This window comes from Hemibagrus wyckioides, linkage group LG24 (genome assembly GCF_019097595.1).
Source record: "Hemibagrus wyckioides isolate EC202008001 linkage group LG24, SWU_Hwy_1.0, whole genome shotgun sequence".
NCBI lineage: Eukaryota > Metazoa > Chordata > Actinopteri > Siluriformes > Bagridae > Hemibagrus > Hemibagrus wyckioides.
In genome coordinates, this window is record NC_080733.1 from 11720042 (window position 1) to 11737727 (window position 17686).

Sequence of the window (17686 nt, forward strand, 5' to 3'; positions counted from 1 at the left end):
ATGTCCCAATCATTTATGCAGGATCCTGTCTGAAGATGGTGAAGCCTCTGGTGAACGGTGTGTAAATCATTATCAAACGGAGGTGAATGGAATGCATTGATGTGTGAAGAATGAAATCAATTGCTTCACCTCCCTCATGAGAACACCTGAGCCAACAGCACACAAAGACAAGCCCAATCCCAAATCCATGAGCGGAGCAAAGAGACCACAGGCTCAGACTGACAAATTTCTCAACCTCCATAATCAACGCCATCGGCATGATGGAAACAACATTATTAGAGCTGTGGTATAAATCAGCACAGGCAGCTCTCCTTTTCCCAAGACCCCCATTCCCCCGATTACTTCCTGGTCACCTTGGAAAGTCACAGTGAGCACAGAATAGAGCATCTCAGCATGACAGATTCCTGAGATAATGCCACAGAGATGTCCCTGAACAGCATCTAATTAACCCACTAATACCCCACATGCCAATGAAATATTATACATTTTCAACAAACACATTAGAAGCAGTGTAATTAAGCGCTGATGTATTGCTACTCTGCAAAACATCATGCAATTTAAGGCCTCAAATCACATCATTAGTGCCTTTTACAAGCCATAGAAACACCACAGGCCTGTACTCATGAGATTGTAATTAAAATATATAGCGAGTAAAAGTTAGTGAATGTAAGTGATTTGACTGGAACACAAAGTGCCATGTTAAATGTGTTCGATTAGAGATTGGAGTGTTAGTCCAATGCAAGTCCAGTGTATGACTGCGTTCTCTAGTGCTCTACACAACAAGTCCAGGATGGCCAAGAATTTTTTGTGTTTTTTTTTAATGTGATACGGGTCATAAAACATCCTTTTAATAGGCTGAAATGCTATACATCATGACATACACATCAGTCCTCCTTCAGTCTCTGATTACATCACAATATTACAGAAAGTACATTAATATTGTTTTCTCTTCTGTAATAAATTAACCAGAGGTAAAAATGACCCAGACCTAAAAATAAGAGTCTCCTGGGGGCTTCTGCATGTACTGTGATCCAATCCAGTGCCTTTCCTTATTTACAGCAGGCTTAGCATGGATGGATTGGGGGGTAGTTGGGGTCAGGGGTTATGGAGTTATGGGCAAGTGAACCTCCTTTAGCATTGCCTACACACAGATTTGGCTCTTTGTTTTTAAGGGTTTCTTTGAAGCCTCAGTGCCACTGAGCCAGAGACATGGCTCTGGTTTCAAACACAGCACCCACTTTGGGAAAATAACAAGTGATTGGGTTACAATATGCTACGCTCTGCATTTCTCCAAGCATGGGTGGGTTTTGGGTCTAATGCATGATTATCAGTAGTTGATGACAGATAATAGAAAGCAATTGCATTGAAAAAACTGGTATTTGACCAAAATGTTTAAGCAAACTCAAGGTCTTTGTTACAAAAGTAAGCATTCCATCAAGACTTATTTATAGTGGAGAAAGTGGCTATTAAAGCACTAGTTAGCCACTTAGTTGTGGGTGTGTTTCAGAAGATATTTTAAAAACTGTTTTAATGGTTGGTCTGCAAAATAAAATATTAAACAAAACCATCTGTAATGCTGATCAGCCAAACCACTGCATCTTCTACGTTTGCTTCTAATGTCATTTTGTTTGTTGTCCACAATGCTGGCTTAGGTGTGGATTCATTTCTGTTGTGGGGGTAAATGGACAACCTTATAGTCTGTGGGTTGTTCTTCTAAGGTCAAATGAGGAAGATAAACATGGGATATTTGTATGGCAGTAAATAGGCATGATAAATGTGGGTGGGTTCTGAAATGGGGATAAACTGACAGGGTAAGTGTTAGTTTGTGGTAAATTTGGGTTTTCAAAGAAGGGGGTAAATAGGCATTGTAAGTGTGAATGGGTATTTGACATTTTCCCCTTTCCCTCTTCCCATCCCCCAAAATGTATTTCTGACCCTTCTAGGTCCTCAGTTTGGAAGGATACATAAATTATGTTTATGAAAAAATGGGTTTTTGGCACAGGGGTAACATAGGAGACGAAGCGTGGGTTGGTTTTTGTTGCAAGGGTAAAATAGGAGGCTAAGAGTGGGTGGGTTTTTGGCATGATGGTTAAATAGGGGAAGGTTTTGGTGTGGGGCTAAATGGCAAAGCTCCAGGAAGACCAAGCGGAGGTGTGTTTTAGAAAAACCCGGGACAGCTGAGTGTGGGTGGGTTTTAGCATAAATGTAGATATCCCAGCCAGAAATGGATGTGATGTGAAGAATACTGGGCGGGTTTTAGTGTGGGGGTAAATGGGTAAATGGGTGAGATGGCAACTAGCCAGTCAGACAGACTGCTGACATCTGCTGAAAATCTCTGGACAGAAGAGTCAACTTTCTGTACCATCCAAACGCACAAGACAAATGGGTGTTTTGGCGGCTGTGGTAATGCAATCCCCCCCTTTAGCGCTGCCTTCACAGACATCTGGTCCTTTGTCTTGAAAGGACTGTTTGAGGAGCACGGACCATCGCTGCCATCGAGCCAGAGACGTGGCTCCAGTTTCAAACTCAACAATCACTTGGGAGAAATAACCACAACAACCGATTGTGTTACACATTCACTCCTCTGCACTTCTCTTTTGTCCTCTATACAGGATCATTAATCCATCACCTGTTGCCTCTTCAGCATGGTAACAGCAATGGTACGCTGCACAAAAAAATACCGATACAAAAATACGATCCATCAGCTGAGATTAGGACTGAGCAAACCTGTCAGAATTTTTATAAAAGAACATCCACCTCCTACAGCATCTCCATTTACACTACTGTATCACTGCGATCGTTCCTGTGACGGGATTTTACCTCACATCATTCACAGCTTCTTAAAACACAATCCAGCTAACCTAATGAAAAGCACATTCATTTATAAAAATCCAATTTAACTTGCCATTTGGTTAAAATCATATCTAGAGTGTTTTTCTAGCAGCTCAACAAGCATACGGGAATTCCCCTAAAACTCTACATCTGTTCAGAGTGCAGAGAAGGAAAAAAAAAGAAAGAAAGCAGGAGGCCAACTATGGTTTCTTATAGTCAGTGAGCTATGAAGCTCATTTCCTCCTGAATAATGAGACACATTTTGCCTCCTGCCTTAAGGTCTTCGCTTCTAACACAAAACGATACAGCCGTGCACGTTCAAGCACATAATGTCATGTGCATGTAATGCAAAAGTCTGTCATCTTTCTCAGAAATATATGAAGTCTATTAAGGTTACATGATCATTTTTTTAGGTATGTGTATATAATTATTATTAAGAATATTACTGATACAGTATGTGTGAGTAAAACGTCTTTATTTAAAACAATGAACAATGAACAGCTACAATACAATGTCATGGAAACACATCACATGAGAGCATGCTGAATCTCTTCCACAACTTATTCCACGAGTTCTTCTATTGTTCTCTTATTTGTTATTTATCCCTAGTTTTCTACTGCAGCATCAGTAAGAATGTGCAAAGTTCATCGTTAAAGGAAGCTTGTGCATATGACAAAGTTCGTTAAACCTTGACCTTTAAATAAATGTTAGTGTGTGTAAGAATGTGTAAGCTTGATATCAACCACAAAAAGCATGCACACTGATTTACTAACGAGAATCACTAAGGATTGCATCTTTTGCATGAGCAAAATTTGTAATGAAATGCGTTTGGCTGAAATGAAGATGCAGTTGGGGATGTTTCTACAGGGTGGTGCCTGAGCAAATTGGTTAGTTTTATAAGCAATGTACTAGACTGCAGGCGCAAATCAGTATGAGTGAAAGCCTCCTTCAAATTTTTGGAATAAAGTCGTACCAAAATTAAAACGAATGATATCTAGTTCATCTAACTTGTGATTTTGTGGAAATCAGAAGTCTCTCTCTTTCTCTCTCTCTTTTCCAGGAGTTTCTTTTTCCACACTCATTGAGGCTATTAAGAACATGCAACGCCTTATTTACATACTGTGTCCTCCTCCAGTGTTGTACATGATGTCATGCACCTAATTATTCTTGGTAAATCAACCACAGCAGACCCACTTGCACAATTAATCCGATTGCTCACGCAAATTAGCACTCGTTATTTAGGATCTTAATAAATGAAAGCCTGAGCGTGTTTGCTTGTACGCCAGAAAACAGCAGCAAGGATTCGATCGATGATCAGACTTCTTTTCGGGAAAATCCCTACAAGCTGCAAAACTACCTTCCAGTAAGAGCTAAACTAAAACTTTGGTTAAAGATCTGAGCCTCGGTTAATATAGAAATTAAAACTGTAAATCATGGCATAATGGTGACTTGGTTTAATCACATGATTGTGTTGAGAAGTCTAATAGTGAGCATTACAGAGTAAGTTGTTTCAGCTTTATAATTACATCCATTCCTAACCCATCATGCTCTTCTGGATTTCATGTGACTGGTAACAAGTTTATTGGAATGATTTATGGTTGCAAAATGCCTTCTTTCTTCCATCTATGAATAATTAAAACATTTCAAACTTTATTCTGCATATCTTAGCTATAATAGTGCACATGTTAAATACAACCAATAAATAAATAAATAAATAAAAGTATACATAACCTGACTATTGGGATAAAATCCAGGTGTCTATCAGATTTCTTGACATTTAAATACATCCATAATCCATTAAAACATATTGTAGTACTGCCAAAATAACTGCCAGATATCTACAGGTGATTAGTGATCGTGTGAGCTGAATAAATTTCTGCTGTCAATATCAATTTGATTCCGTCTTGAATAAAAACGTTTTTTGCAGAAACGCCATTGTCTTGTGCAAGTAATATGTTGTTTACTGCATACATGCCCTTTAACCCACTTCCCTTTGTGCAACCAGTCTAATCTTTTTCACAAAAGTGAATAATCAGATAGTTCTAGCAAAAGCATTCAATCTACACATGAAGCACAGATAAGATCTATACTCCGTTTCTGGCATGTGAGGACAAGTCACGGGGTGTCTAAATATACAACAGGGATGTCGGAGGACAAAAGTTTACTGTGCAATAATTCCATGCTTTATTTTTTTTTCTTTCACAGCATGCATGTATGTGGATGTGTGAGTTCATTTTGAGGAACTTTGTGCAGGGGGGAAACAAAGAGCTTTCTTGCAGCAGAGTGAAAAGCCCTGAATCTTATATATATATATATATATATATATATATATATATATATATATATATATATATATATATATATATATATATATTCCTTCAGCAGCCGTATGCACTGCTGCTTTTTCCAACATTCGGCTCACTGAGTGATGTAGAAGCGAAGGACAAAGTAGCCAGCGGAGTTACTTCTGAAAGTAAAAGTGCAGAGTTCATTGTTGCAACTCAACATTCGAGTAGAATTCTGTCAGCCTGTAGAAACAGAAACATCACGGGTAAAGAAAAGCTACAAAGGCGGCTGATGTAATTGGCTTAAAATGTCACTTGTTGCAAACCTCCTGTGCACACTTGTGAAATTGCAGAGAGTTGCATTTCAATGCTTTATTTCTAACTCAGGTCTATTTTTCTCCACTGCCTCGCGGGAAAACACGTTCATGTGTCATGTGATTTTTTTGCACCAACTGAAACTGGTTTGAAGACATATTGATTGTTATAGTTGTTGATTTGAAGCACGTAGCTGGTGCGTAAGTGTCACATTTCCTGAGTTTTATTTATTTTTTTAACCTTAAGTGGTGCTTGAACACTATGCGCACTATGTGGTAACTGATGTTAGATGACAAATTTCTCAATGCAGGGATTCCCAAGGAAGATCAGCAACACACTGCTGCAGGGAAGATAAGGTTTATTTCCAATACCACACTGCTTGCTATGAGAGACAGTAAAAAGGCTCCATCAGGACTTTCTCTGCCAACTGGTCTGGTTAAATTGAGCGCAGATCAGAGCATTCTGGCATAAAGTAGACAGGCTGGGAGATTCAGTGTTTGATGTTTGTCTCAAACACTGGGGCAAAACTTTCACCAACATTGTTGCAATCAACAGCTGTGTGGTTACACTATTACGAGAGCATCCTGGTTGTTAAGCTTTCTTCTTAAAAACGCTAGAATATCTTACCCTAGAATATCTCACGCTAGTATATCTTGTGCTAGGATGTCTCACGCTAGTATATCCTGTGCTAGGATGTCTCACGCTAGTATATCTCATGCTAGGATGTCTCACGCTAGTATATCTCATGCTAGGATGTATCACGCTAGGATACTGACATTTGAAAAAATGTGGCTCTTTTAAATAGGAAACTCAAAACTTCAAAATCCACCGCCAGTAAACTGTTTCTAAATGTGTTATTTGGGTTGTTTCACTGAAGTTTACACGACTCAATAATTGTTGTATGGTATTAATTTTCAGACCACATTCTCTATAAACAACGTTTATAACATGATATTATCCAGAATTAAAATCTTGTGGCTTCTAGTGGTACGATTCCCACTGTAGTTCTTGGCCATCCAGGTCCCTGAGGATCAAACGTCATGTCTCCTAGAGAAGACCTGTTGATCAGTCTCAGACCAGATGATTACACCTCCCATATGGGCATACAAGCTACTCCCCAGTGTGAGAATTTAAACCATTTCTGTGGTAGGTCTTAGTTCTCTTTACCCCATGTGCATTAGATGATGAAAGACATTGCACTGCACTGAAAGTCTCATATAACATCATAACTACCGTAAAAGAACCACATCAAGGCATCACTATTCTTCCCTATTAAGTAGTGAGGTAACATTATTCCAAACCAGCCTGAATCTGGACTAGCAAATGGCTCCATGGGGAGAATAATTAATCCAGAGAATAGAAGAGTATTACTCGCCTCTACCGGGCCTGGTTAAAGCACAGATTAATGCATGCATCACTGATTAACTTACATTACTGCAGGCTTCACTCAGCATGTTCAAGCATGAACACGTGTGGTTTGTTGCTCTTGGAGGCTTCGCTTTGCGCTTCCTCTTTCTTTGCCTAACGCTAATCTGCTGGCTGTAGCCTGGCCCTGATCCGAGGTTATTATCGGTCATCATGTGAAAACTGGAGGCTTACTGGTGGTCTCAAGGACTGGCAACATGCCAAAGACTGCCTCTTTCTCCAAAACACACAGAGTAAAGTCCCCAGTAAAGACGAGCAGTGTGGCTCAAAGTTGCAGAACATGGTTGAGTCAAACCAATAATTTCACTCTAGCATCAATTCCTGTGTTTACGTTCTAATCTGCATATAGACAAAATACAGCCTATATTTTGACTGAGCGTCGTCTATATATAGCGCAACCCACAAAGCATGCTGTGGGTTTTTTGCCGTGTTTTTTTTTTTTTTTTGCTTTCAACCCTATTCTCGTGTTGTATCGCTCCTCTATGGGGCGAAGAAGCTAGAACAGTACATTTCTAATGCGGCACGAAACAGAAAGTCCTAGTCTTATTTCCCACAGTGAGCTCACACTCGAAAAAGAACAGGGACAATATGGCTTCCTGACAAGGATCACTCTGTGTCGAACTGCTGAACAGATGAAGCCTCGTAGGGAGATAAAACGTGAAAAACACAAACATATGGCACACGTACTGTAAAGTGATTGCAATGTGACAGCATAAAAAAAGACATTTTGTAGGTAAACTTTTTTGTTCTATAGTTATATTATACCTCAGTGGGGAAAGTAAAATAGCAACCCATACAGTTGAACAATATGTTTAGAGTTCATTCAATCAGTCAGTTTCAAATCAAATATCTACATTTTAATCATTTTAATAAGGCTACACTGACATATTCTGCCTAATTCAGACACTCGAGTTTTAAGTCACATTAGCATTAGCAAAGCTGCAGAAAAAAGAAACAGGTCATAATTTTCCCTGACAGTGGCTCCATCACCTCATCTGCAGCTGTATCACAAATCAATACCCCAAACCAGACTGACCTAGTATTTACTGACTAGCCATTACGAATAGTTATTACAAGAGTAATTACAGGAACAACCATAACCTGGGGAATGTGTGTGATAATGTTACAAGTGACAGTGAGTTTAATTTTAGTCACTAATTTAACGGTAATCACCATCAGGTATTTAATGAGGTTAGCATATTGCTAACAACATGTGGGTATTTCAGCAGGTACAGTGAATGCTGATGTATTTCTAGATTAATCCTGTAAGTGTTTTATTCTTGTTATATCAGTAATTTGCCAACAATTACAATTAGTTAATATTGTAACTATATTTACTTTATTTACAACTGAATTAAATGCTGTGGAATATTTGTGAGCTGTTTGCTGAGGTTTTTTTTATTTTTTATTAAAGACACCTTAGTTCTTATGGTTCTTTGTGTTAAATGAGAAAATCTAATAATCTAAAAAATAATAATCTAATAAAAATCTATTTTATTATTAGGCTTAGATTATATTCCCTGTGAATAAGTAATTACTACAGAAATAACAAATGACATTAAATAATTCTGTTATAAAATGAACTCAAAAACTCAACAGTGTGATGCTATAATGACATTTACTGAACATTTTGCTTAACTATCAAACATTAGAGCCAATATTTAGAGCCAAGATATAACCAGTGAATTATATATGTTTACCTATTTGTCTATTACAAACCATGTTGGGTTTTTTGGCTGTTGGATGCAGATCTGTTTTTTTTGTAACACCGTTTTCACAATCTCCTTTCCTTACATGTTATGCAAAAACAGTGGTCTGTTGGCTGTTTGCAGTGTCAGTTAAATGGTGCCTTCCTGTGAAATACAGCAGTTTAGTGCAGAGTGACAACAGTCAAAAGTTCTATGTTCAGATGATGTTTAATTGGATTTATTTTCTATTATGGCATCATTTGGTTTTATATCAAAAATTCGGTTGCATTGCCATGTGATATTGGTATCAACTCGCATCGAAATGATTCTGCCACTGCTTTGTAAGAATGTTTATTGTTAAAAGGACTGTTCAAATAAACCTGACTTGAACTGAAGCACACCCAACATATTTGTCGACCTACTTGACAGTTTTTCACCTGACTTGCATCACCACACAGAGGCAGCTTTGATGAAGTGGGCCATGGTACAGCTCATTCTATGAGGTACTCTGAGACAAAGAATGCATTTGTCCAGTTTAATAAGCAATGGTAACAGACAGAAATGTCTACTCTAAGCACTCCTTTTGCTTCTAAGGAGGAGAGAGAGAAAACATGCTGGCGGTGTGAACAAAGAAAGAAGCTGAGCAAGATATTACAAGCTCTGAAGCGGCCAAGTGCATAATGGAGCTGACCTGGTGACACCCGATGCCTGCTTGACTAGATTTCTGCAGTCTTTTAACAACCATGTGATAGATGTCAGCATGTGCTGCTTGTTGGACATATTACCCTCTTCCTAAGTGAGGAACGGATTAAACACCAATTCGTATGTCCCTCCGTCTCTGATGTGAACAACCAGGTCTCAACACCCAGTCTTCAGCACCCCCATGCTCTCTCTTTCACCACACGATGTATATAAACCCCTTTTCACTCCCATCCTCCCCTTAACCCCTAAAGAGTCATCTCCATGATGGAGAGAGAAGGGGAGGTACGCTCCTCACGGCCCTGTAGGGAATAGAAAGTGGCTCATAAAAAACACTCGCCCTTCACCAGAAGAATCCAATGGGGGGAAGGGGCATTATGGCCTCTATCTAAGATCATAATCTCCACACTGTCTTAAGGTAAGACAAAGAACCTGTCACCTCAACCTACAGGAACATGGTACTCTCAGACTGGTTGTACGGTTCATGAGTGGTGAGTTGTGTTTTATACCTCGCACTGCTGACACAAAGTGTTCCTGCAGGGTATAGTAAAACTTGGAAGAGGAGTGTTATAGTGAAGAGCTGTCTGAGAACAGAAACTGAAACAACAAAATGTTTTCACCCTGTAGATATGAGCATATGACTCCTGTACCATCGTTAGAACAGACGACTCAACATCACCAACTAAAATGCTCAGATTTACCCATGATGTTGGTTTGAGGTTGTAATAGAGTTCATGCGCTCTAAGAGGAAGCGAGCACTAACTGTCACCACAGCTGATATGCAGCAGACACTTATGACTTTTTAGGCCAAGCTTTTTGTACTCTATCTAAACATAGACATAACGAGGAGCTATAAACTGAATGCATTTGTGAATAAGCAAAGACTGCATGCTTATTGGCGGCCTCAGTACCGAGCTCTTCTTTGTAATATATAATCCACATTCCTTGCTTGCTTGCTTGGTTTTACTATTATTAGTACATGTTTTAGATGGACAAGCTAACAAGAAAATCCTTGTAGGCAGAGAATATGCGCAAAGCCACAGTAATAAACCAGTAAGAGGCAAAAGTCCGCTGCTAGAGAAATCTGCTGCTATTTAATAATAAGCAGTCTCTTCATATTTTTAATCAATCAAAAAGATTACAGTCACATGCTCATAAAGCAGAGTGCTAGCAGAAGCAAAGGTGTAGTTTTCATGACCTGCATCCTTTCCCCTTTAATTGGATTTACTTCTAGGTGAATTCTTTTTTCTTGTTTGGTCTCACTACTTTAGCTGAAAAAGCAGAAAGGCATCGTTTCAGGTGTCTCCAGTATTGCCATAGCAAGAGGTCAAAGCAGTAAATGCCACGGCTTAGACCAGAAACACCGCCATCAAAGTGTAATTTTATAGACTGGAGGAACATTAATGAGGGTGAATTCCAGTCTGCTTAACTGTGAAATGTGGAACAATAGCAAATTAACTTAATTTTCTTCAATACAACTGTTTGTGACCATTGACCTCATCATTGTCGAGCTAAATATTAGGCTACCAATAAATCTTTACCGTACTAATACTATCACTAAGAAGCAAAACAAAAAAACCAACATACATTTTCTATCATTATTTATTTGGACAAGTTTTAAGAAGGGTTATTTTGGTGTTACTGAAGATCTCATTTTGGAATATGCTGCACAATGGTAATGCCAATAGTCTGAAAACAAGTTAAGCACCTGTATAAATAAAGCTTAATTTAAACGCACTTTCACCTGAGCAAAGTGTTCTACAAAAATATGTGCTGCACAAAAACATTTATTGACTTCCCCAAGAATTGCTCTCAGACTTCTGTAATATGTGGGTTTCATTTAAACAAGTTTTCAGTGCTTTTCTCAGTACGGAGAAACGTGATAAATTGGTCATGGAAAGTGCACACAAGGTGCAGATGTGGTAGGTGGAGATTAGGAGTATACGGTGAGAAGCAAAAGAGAATACACAAACAACAGTGTAGCGATGTACTGAGGTGGTCTGTGGTTTAAGGCATTGACAAAACCCAGGATTTTCAGAAAAGTATATTTTAAAGCCTTACTGATAACTGATAAAATGGTTATCTGACTGTGGTTTGAATTAGTAAATGACCTGATCTGCTTTATCTTGAATGTAAGTGAAACAAAGCCGGATCGTAACACCACATGATCAACAACCAGAACAACAACAACCTGTCAGAGGCTCTGGTGTTGCAAATGAGCAGCAGATGTGCCGGTTAATGTGGCTGTTCCTCCTCAGCATCTTTACGTGTGTGCATGTGTGTGTGTGTGTGTGTGTGTCGGGAGGCATTGCACAATGCACAGAGGAGGATTAACGTCTCTCTTGCAGAGCAGAAAAACATGAGAGCAGGAGACAAAGGGAGAGATGGAGTAAGGGATGGGGTGGGGCACTGAGAGAGAGAGGGGCTCTTCTGCAGGAAGGGAGGTGAGGTGGCAGAGAGAGAGAGAGAGAAAGAGAGAGAGAGAGAGAGAGAGGGAGGAAGGAAGGAGGGTCTGAAGCTCTCATTGTCTCTTAATGCCTGAGCAAGAACTATTGTTTTTATGTCCATCAGGTCCTGATCCCCTTTGTGCTGAGGCGGGCACTCTGTGAAAATATTGTGTGAATCAATGTGAAAGAGATCAGGTAGATATGAAAATGAGCTCAGGCTGTTGGTTTACATGGCAAAACAAAGATATGAATGTGGATGTGTTTAAGCTTAGTTATGTATTTTATTTAATGAAATGAGTCAAAAGGTTGTTATTTGGTTATGGTTAGGTTTGGGTACATGCATAGAATAATTATAGAATGGAAGGTCTTTACAAGGATAGTAAAAGATACGTGTGTGTGTGTGTGCGTGTGTGTAAGAGAGAGAGAGAGAGAGAGAGAGAGTAAGGGAATGAGATGGAATCCTACATAAAAGTGACAGTGACATGCCAACACAGCTGTCAGGCATATAAGCAACATGAAAAGATCCAGCTAGAAAAAGAAAAAGAACTGAGAAATAAATTAAAACAAACTGCTTCGAATGAGAAAGTCGGGGTGAGCGAGTGGCGCCGTGTTTCCCGTCCAACCAAACTGCGAGCTAAAGCCAAAGCCAGAACCCTTCTCTTTTCACCGCTCCTTTACTTTCACACACAGCTCTCTGGCTTGGCAGATAACACACTGCATTTCTTCCCAATAGAGCAAAGTTCAGTGTGTGTATGTGCACAAGAGCTACACCCTACAGACACACACACACACACTCACACAGCTGCTGCTCATGTGACAACTCCACTGTTCACTTCACCAAGCTAAAGGCAGCTCGGTGAATATTCCACCATACAAGGTGGCTCGAATGTTCCCTAAAGGCAAATTAGGGGGGAGATGGTGGCAGCTGTCTTTGCAACAGAAAAAGAAACTGCAGATAAAATGCTACACAGACTTTTCCCTGTCTCATGCTGGATCAGCAAAACTGTAATACCAAGACACCGGGAGAGAAGGAATAAAAAGAGCATTCATTCATACCAGAATGTGCATTAGCAGTCCCTTTCAGTGTCTTAGCAGTCTGAAAGAGTGAGGACAGTAAAAGTTGTAAATACTCTAAAAAAGTAGTGTCTACATAACCAAAACCAAACCCATAGATAGATAAAAACCACTCAAACCCTCAGGAGAAACTGTGTGTGTGTATGTGTGTGTGTGTGTGTGTGTGCGTACTGTTTCTACATTTTTAAAAAATGGTGTCTACTTAGGCAGAACACTTCTATATAATTTATTTTCCCCTTCACTTTTTGGCAATAAAATATCTGCTCAGAGCAAAACGGCCAAAGATTACAATTTCTATTTATTAATGACCGACACGTCATACTTTATATCTGTTTATGGCTACATCTAATGCTCCACGGTTAATTCCTGTTATCATTTATATTATAGCTGCTATAAACATTCATAAACATTTATTCCTTCTTGAAGATAATAAAACAACAATTCAGCTAGTTACCAAAAGCCCCCCCAAAAAACAGCTGACACTGGAGACTTTCTTTCTCTTCTAATTTTTTACACGCTAAATTAACATCTCCATATCAAAACGAGTCTTTAGTAAACTTTCGCCTTTAATTAAGCTGTTAAGTAGTCTTTACATCATGTGGCCCATCCTCTATACAAGTCCCTAAGCATGAGTTGTTACAATAGAAACAATGATATATTAGAACTTGGGAATTTAATACAGTGGAACCTCGGCATACGAATCTAATTCGATCTGGAGGTGAGATCTTAAGGTGAAAATTTGTACTGTGAAACAGACTTTCCCTAATTTACTAATATTAAGCATATGTAAACTGTATGGCTGCTTAAAAAGAACTGACCCAAGTCAAGCATTCCATGTCAAGGGTCCTCACAGGAAGTCGTGCCACCAAGCTTGGGCTAAAAATAGAAAAGACCATCCACACCACCAACCTGTTAACAAAAAACACCGGAAAAATCACCTAGCTGATCACTGATGCAAACAAGTTTTGAATGGCTTTGAAAACGTAGGCACAACTAAGCTGGCGTTCGGTTCGGTTTAGTTCGTTCGTGTGCCGTTAGTATGCTGATGCGAATGTCTTGCAAAATTTCAATTAAGTCGGAAATTCGTAAGCGAGGGCATTCGTATGCAGAGGTTCCACTGTATATATCTTTTATTTGCTTTCACAACCAGGACTTTTGTCCTAAAGAAACAACAATATCTGACCAATCAGAATCTGCGGTTTCAGTATATACTGCTGTGACAGTAGAAATGGGAATTTCATACAAGACAACAGCAAAATCAAACAATTCAAGGCAGTGTGTAGGTAAATTAGAGTGGCTTTGCAGCATCAACTTGTACTTGTACTCTTAAATAATAGTCAGAATCTCCTTATCTACTATCTGAATTTTTAAAGATCTGGTAAATTTGAAATTGTCAACAGAATATTTCTCCAAAATATTTTTTCCGAATTTTCAGATTTACGTTTTTGATTAAAGGTGTGATTACAACAATCTGTTAAGATTAGTACTTGTTATTTGAACATCCTATACTAACACCGTTAAAACAATGACCGTATTTTGCTTATATCACCAATCAGTGCAATCCAGGCTCATGGACAATGAAGTAAAATAAACACACTGTTGACGTTATTGTTTTTCCATTGTGATTAGCGTACTTACCCAGTTTTATATAGGTTTAGTTTTATATAGGTTTAGTTTTATGTCATCTTATGCTGTGCTACTATTGTTGGCTTTCAGACGAGCGCTGTAGTCACACTCATATTCATACTCATAGACTTTAATGAAAAGAAATAGTAAATTGGCCAAAATTCATCAGTGTGCATGTTAAATTGTATGTTCCAAGTTCACTGCTTAAACAGTTTTTTATGATGTGTGATTTTCGTCTGTGACAATAAAACTGTGTTTAAAATTTATGTCCTCACAAGAACCCTGCTTTACTATGGCAATAACTATAACCCCTCACACCCTACACCTGCCCTAAAGCCCATTAAAACTTAAGGCAAAGTCCACTGCTTGGTTGTTAGAGACTACTGGCTATACATTTCTTTACCATACATGTGAAATTTATCTTTAATTCTGCACATAGGTTGGTTAAAATATTTTTTTTGCCTATAAAAACAACTGGGAACGTGAGAATGTACATGATATTTTCCCTGAACAGAAAATACCAACTGTTTAAACAAAGGTTTTGTGTTTCACAGACCTAAAATCAATATATATAGTGCACAAGAAACCTCATGCATCATCCCACCTTTTAATTGGCTTCATATCTGTTTATTTCCATCTGCTCGTATTGACCTTTATTGCCTTTAAACATATTCATGTTGCTGCAGTTTGAACCGCCTCTGTATTAAAAAGTGTTTTTAAAAAACAGTGAATCTTCTTCATAAACCATCCCTTCATACACTGCCAGAAAAAGTGTGTAAACACTTCATGTTGAGATTTTATTACCATTTAATCACTCTCACTGACACAAACAAAACATTTACATAATGAACTTGAAATTAATTCACACCAAAGGACTAAAACCTGTGTATTTATTATCTTATTACCTGGCCACTCTTATTGGACTCTAAATTAGTTCTTTATTAATTCAGATGCACTTTGAGGTTAAACTTGTTAGCATATCGATTAAAAGTGCCAGATCAAGAGCTTTATTCATTCGTTTATCCCCAGTAACTGCCTTATCTTGGGCAAGATGAAGGTGAATCTGGAGTTTATCCCAGGAACCACAGGAATGAGGTGAGAAAAGCCAGTCGAGAGCTTAGCGTTTTCCAATTAGCTTTAAAGTGCTTCCAATTCAACAAAAAATCACAATGTTTTTTTCAATTTACTTAGACCTTTTAAAAACAAAATGGAGAAATTAAAATAACTGAAATTAGCTGCTATCATAACACACATAAAAACTAACATACAAGATGTACATATTTTATGCTTTTGGGATCTTCATGCCCATTGGTGCAGGTGGCACAATGTAGCACAGAGTGACGCAAATGTAAAAACAGCTTGAGTTTAAATTAATGTTATGAAGTGGTGTGGTGGATTTGGAGAGATGTTTATGAAGTTTATATGGAAGGAGATATGGAAGGAGTCTCCAGTGTCAGCACTTACGAAGCCATTGGGACAGAGGAGGTTGCTGTAAAGAGACTGGATGTAATGTCTGTTTATAGCTGCATGTTTGTGGACATCCCACAACATTAAACTTAACTACAAATAAATGAAAAACCAATTTTAAAATTTGTTAGCGAACTGCTGTGATAACAGAGGAATAAAACATTTCAGGACATGCTGTTACAGAAAAATAATCACCTGCCGAATGGTAACAGCCGAATTCTGACATGTTGAAGATATTTCATGGTTCCAACCTTGGCTAAACACATGAAACCTGTTTGTGTGCCTGTGCAGCAGCTGAGAACTACAGGACACACCAACAGTAGAAGTGTTGTAAAGTGATATTGCATGGCTATTGGGGAATGCCAGTGGTTTTCTCAGTGACACTGAACCACTGAGTCCAACGGGAAATATAATGAGATCGAAGCGCAGAGGCTGCTGTGCTACATTTAAAGCATATGGCGTCCCAGCGGTCTAACCTCCAACATCTGGCACATCAGCTCTCTGCTGTATATGTTTCATTTGCAATAAGTTCTCTGCAGACTGAGGAGTTTTATGTCTTTCAGGAGGGTAACCTTGACCTTCTGAAAGGTGGTCTTCTGGCGCTCAGGCCATGAAAATAGTATGTCATGTTTTGAGTTACGGTGTAACATTAACCCAGAGCAAGGGGATTAATCCCGCCCATTAGCACCGTGTTTAGAAAAATGTAGTACACATTGAGCGCATATTAACATGAGGTCTATGTGTTCATTAGACAACAGTATTGATCTCTTAAATGCAATCAAATAAGGGTTCAAATAAACCGATATGGCCAATGACCCTTACCCTCCACCTCCATCCCCCTTTCACTTTGAAACATGCCTAAAATACCAGGAGTGGTATTAAAGAATAACTGTCATCCTCAATATACTGCCCAGTTCTTCCCCTTCAATATGAAAACAGCTGTTTTTCTGCCAAGATGTGCCCGAGAAATCAGAGCGTAGCTGCTTGTGGCTTTTCGTCCAGGATAAAGTTTCTGTCATGTCAAAACACAAAACAGTGTTAAATATGAGATCAGTGCTATGAGCTGCTCACGATTTTCCCCTCCATGTAAAGTTTTCATTGTGAAGTTATCATAAAGAGAAACCTTCTATTGTAGCAGTCTTTATGGAAGAAGGATAAAGCAAAGAACCTGTAAGAGTCTTAGATTTAAACAGACGTTTTATTATACTGTACTCCCTTTTGAATAAAGTTCCCCAAGCACTTATTTAAGTGGTTAAGGATTTTGGCTTCCTAAAGAGATTCTACTTGGAACCCTCTCTGAACTACTCTGTTATAGGGCCATATGTGATGCTCTAGAGAAATAATTCTAGATTTAAGAGTATACACTTTAGAAAAAAGGTGACCAATTAAAGCTGTTCTATTCGAAACCGAAGCTGTTTTATTTGATTTTCGAAAGAAAATCAATTATTATTTAAGCATGCCTAAAGTTCGAAAATGCTTACCGAAAGTGCTTATCCGAAAGTGGTTATATTAGGAGGGGGAAGCACGCTTGGCTTAGTGGTTTGTTGCCTCACAGTAAGAAGGTCCTGGGTTCAAATCCCGGGTTCAAACATGCGGGGGCCTTTCTGTGTGGAGTGGGTGCATGTTCTCCCCGTGCCTGCGTGGGTTTACTCCAGGTACTCTGGTTTCCTCCCACAGTCCAAAAACATGTACATTAGGTTGATTGGTAATTCTAAATTGCACATAGGAGTGTGTGTGGTTGTCTGTCTATATGTGGCCCTGTAATGGACTGGCGACCTGTCCAGAGTGTACCCCTGCCTTTCGCCCAGTGTGTGCTGGGATAGGCTCC

General features: G+C 38.9%; 1 protein-coding gene and 1 long non-coding RNA gene across 3 annotated transcripts in view; both read right to left on the reverse strand.

Annotated features, from left to right (window-relative positions):
- The window catches only part of znf704 (zinc finger protein 704), a 59144-nt gene that overhangs the window by 24563 nt on the left and 16895 nt on the right, over positions 1–17686 (reverse strand). The window lies entirely within an intron of this gene.
- On the reverse strand, positions 3291–7097 carry LOC131345094 (uncharacterized). The gene is made up of 2 exons (XR_009203444.1): positions 6863–7097; positions 3291–5360 (listed from the first exon to the last, which is right to left on the reverse strand). It is a non-coding gene; the product is annotated as an uncharacterized LOC131345094 (long non-coding RNA).